Source organism: Taudactylus pleione, unplaced genomic scaffold, assembly GCF_031769625.1.
Source record: "Taudactylus pleione unplaced genomic scaffold, aTauple2 ptg000061l, whole genome shotgun sequence".
NCBI lineage: Eukaryota > Metazoa > Chordata > Amphibia > Anura > Myobatrachidae > Taudactylus > Taudactylus pleione.
The window spans coordinates 3,017,869-3,021,997 of record NW_028284463.1 but is presented as its reverse complement, the minus strand read 5'-3'; the positions used below and the strand labels follow the sequence as shown (position 1 = coordinate 3,021,997).

General features: G+C 37.2%; 1 pseudogene; it reads right to left on the bottom strand.

Moving 5' to 3' along the window:
• Positions 1-1,216: 1,216 nt before the first annotated feature.
• On the bottom strand, positions 1,217-2,130 carry LOC148534965 (olfactory receptor 1-like; annotated as a pseudogene).
• Between the last annotated feature and the right edge of the window lie 1,999 nt (positions 2,131-4,129).

The window sequence follows — 4,129 nt, the reverse complement described above, 5'->3', positions numbered from 1 at the left end:
TGACCAGGCACTCCTGCACTTTGCCCACCAAATGCTGCAGCATGTCAATCACAGTGAGGTCATCATTAGGGGTCTACAAGCACTGAACAGGTCCTGCAAAGATGCAGACCCCTAAGAATTGGAAATGTACTTTCATCAGTGGATGAATGTAACTCTCTGAATCAGGCCCAGTGAGTGTTAGCTGCCATCTCACACAGAGATTCGTGGGCTTAGTTTACTGAAATATGAACACACCAAAACTTAGGGGTTCTGAGTCAAATAGAGTCCCAGTTTGGAATCACTTTGGGGTTCCAAGTAGAACCAAGTCCTGACTCAGGTCTACAGTACATGCAATTGGGAACGGACATTAAAAAACAGATCTAGCATATTTTGATTTGCATTTAACTCCAGGTGCTTGGATATTATCAAAACTGACAGTAAATAACTGGAAATTATGGTATTGATGTTAAAAATAATAAAGGAATAAAAGTATGTCCAAATTAAATAGAGATGTTCTGGTCCAGATTTCTGAAATCTGGACACACCCGAATATAGGAGATTCCGAGTAGAATCGGGTAAAGGTTTGGATTCACTTTTGTGACTCAGTTCGAGCCAAATCCCAGGTCAGATCTATTGCCAGTTCGGAACTCGGATTTAAAAGTTGAACTCAAGTTTTGAATTCGGACATTTTTGCTGTTTTTACTGATTTTCAATTGATTTTTATCCAAATTCAAAACCAAAACATGAAGAGGAATCCAGATCCAAAACCAAAATAAGGGGATCTACGCATATTAAATTATATAAGTTGCTTTAATCCATTTTAAAAGAAATCCAAAACCAAATCTGAACCAAAAGACTTGAGGGTGGTTTTGCCAAAACCTAAACAAAATTATGATTTAGAACCAAAACCAAAATACGGGGATCTGCGCACATCTCTAGTTTCAGTGCTGCTCATGAGAGAACCCATGCATATTGAATCTGTCCCATAGACTTAAAGAGATATATCTAGGATTTGCTTTGCATTGCCTGTTCAACTAAATAATTGTTTGCCATTGTATCTTTATAGAAGATCATTTCTTAACTTCTAGACAGTCCTAAATTTGACATAAAAATAAATATTTTAATATTTCAACCATAACTTTTTGTAACATTCATGTATTCACATTTGTATAGCACCAGTCTACCAAGCCGTGCATTATAATATTTACTGAACATTTTAGAATTATTTATTGCATTCTTATACGAAAGATCTCTTTAGTGCCCTCTTTACATCTTTATTCTGTAGACTGTATATTAGTGGATTTAACATGGGTGTAACTGCAGAATACAGTACAGTGAAGATCAGCTCCAGGACTTTGGATTGGTCTGATGGTGGCATTAAGTATACTGATGTAGCTGTCCCATAAAATATGGTGAGGACCGTGAGGTGGGATGAGCAGGTGGAGAAGGCTTTTCTCCTGCCATCTCTGGATTTAATCTTTAGGATGGTGCTAATTATTTTTATATAAGACATCAAACTGATGAAGAATGGACAAAATCCAAATACAAACACTTCCACATAAATCACAATAAAAAACATTTCTGTATTTTTGCAGGAGATCTTCATGAGATATTTAGCATCAAGAAGAATTGGTGGATTACGTATGGATAACAGAAAGATAACTTTGAGGCTAACAAAGTAACTAGTAAAGAGTTTAAACATCCAGATACCCATATGGCAACTGTGAGTTGCACACAAAGTTTCCTGTTGAAGATACGGTGATAGTGTAAAGGATTACATATAGCTACATACCGGTCATAGGCCATAGTGCATAAAAGGACATCCTCTGTGTTGGCACCTTCCCAATAAAAATACATCTGGCTAAAGCACTGTATGAAGGACACTGTGTAATTCCCAGACAGTAACATGTACAGCAGCTTAGGGACCGTGACTGTTGTGTAACATATATCTATTAAGGACAAATTACAGAGAAACAGATACATTGGGGTGTGTAACTGCTTATCAACATTTATAACTGTAATTATAGCATAATTCACAAGCAGCCCAGTCAAATATAATAAGAGGAACACAGTAAAAACTAAAGGTTTATAGTGTGAGCTAGTAGAAAAAGCTGTAATGTGGAATTCCGGAAGTGATGTGCGATTATCCATCAAACCTTCTTAGAACTCTAGTAAAGATAAAAAAAATATTATTATCATTTTTTATATAGAGATTTAATTTCCGAAAACAGAGAACCAATAGTTACTAGCTACACACCTTTTAGACAGAAATTATTTTATTGCACCATCTTGTTTGCAATGCAAATACTGGTTTCAGCCTTCCCATGATGTAGTAGCCTGTGTCTGAATGTGCAAACACTGAGTCGCCCACTTACAGCATCTCTGCCTGCTGTAACACAGCCGGTGATTCTTTAGATGCCACAATTTAGGCATTATGGGCACTTGCACCAGACCTATGGCAGGAGCAGTGTCTTCATTTAAACATGGCCTCTGTGTCTGTGTTTTTGGGAACACAGATGCTTTCGCTGACACACCTGTGACTATCCCATAACATGCCCGCAATAGGGACTTGTTTTACACTCACTTCTAGCTACCTCTCAGTAACTGGCCAGGAACATCCATCAATTTGCACCCCATTTGAGATACCATCTTTCCCGATCACAATTACATTTGCAGTTGCAAAGGATATGTCAACTACATGATCATCGGTATTACATGCAGATTGCATCCGCTCCTGAATCAGACCCTAACTGTGTATATATGCTGAGTTGCACGTATCTACTGTATACATTTTTGAAATTTGCTTGTAAAACTTGAAGACAAGTGAAATCCAGAATGTGGCAGAAGATACAAGTGCTAATAATGCTCAGTATCAGAAAAACAAAAACATTGTATAGAAGTATTTATAAAAAATCAGCTTAAGTAATAAATAATAAAGTGTAAAGAACAAGTGGAAGATTACAGAGCATAGTTGGCACATGATTAGTGAAAAGAAAAAAACAGAAAGAATAATTAGCTAAAATATGAAGTATTGGTTATACAGAAAGAAAAAGGGCATAGTCAAACACAGGGGGTTTCCGGTTGCCAGGAAACCCCTCTCCCCAGCCCAAACCATGACCACAATAGCAATAGTATATACTGTAATACAGTATTACTAGAACTGCATGTTGTAAAGATCTCCACAGTATTGTAAATTAAATAATTAGTACTTTCTGTGGATCTTTTAAAATATGTCAGTAAGTAGTGAATACACCTGTGCACCAACAAGGAGTTCTGGAAAACATGTAATTTTAGGGGTGCACTGCGATATACCATCTATAGGGTAATTATTACTGCATATCACACACTATCCAGTCCATAAGGAGACCGATGTGTACATATATGTCCAGGGCTGTTGCTAGGTTCTTCTGCTGCTCCTGCCGACTCCGGGACTTGCTCCAATGCTCTGGATTCGTGGCCACATCTGGAATTAATCCATTTAACACAGGGAGGATTGCACCTCTGATGCATTTAATAGCTTATTGTGATCACTGTGTGATGGCCCTGTAAATGTTGGAATTATGACATATGGTACACTGTACTTTGTATGACATACTATAGCTGGTTAAGTACTAATTATGCCCTCTTCATGGACTTTCCACACTCACTCTAAAATCTAGCATTTGGAAACCTCTCTCTAGAAATAGTGCATTTGACCGTGAAGAAAATCGCACACTACATAAATAATTTGTATTCACTTTCCCACTATAGAAATGTACTTTCCCTCACTATAATGAAGTAATAAAAATTGTTGACAAAATTACATTTAGTACAGAGATGGGGCTGTGAGAACTCACAAACTTAACAACATTTCAGTCAGTAGGTTTAGATTTTTATTCTCCATCCGAGTGCTGACAGGTAATTTCTAAGTTTAAAAAATGTGAACTGAGATATGAATAACATTATAACCCTGCAGATAATCAGGTATATCTAGTGGATGATTGTGGCTATGAAACACAAGATACAGTAAATGAAAGATAAAATAGTGTAGGGCAGTTGGTCTCAACTCCAACCTTTAAGTATCCCCAGAAGGCCATGTTTTGAGGACTTCTGTCTATGAAAGCAGAAGACGTAATTACTGACCCAGGAAAATAACTCACCTGTGCATGAG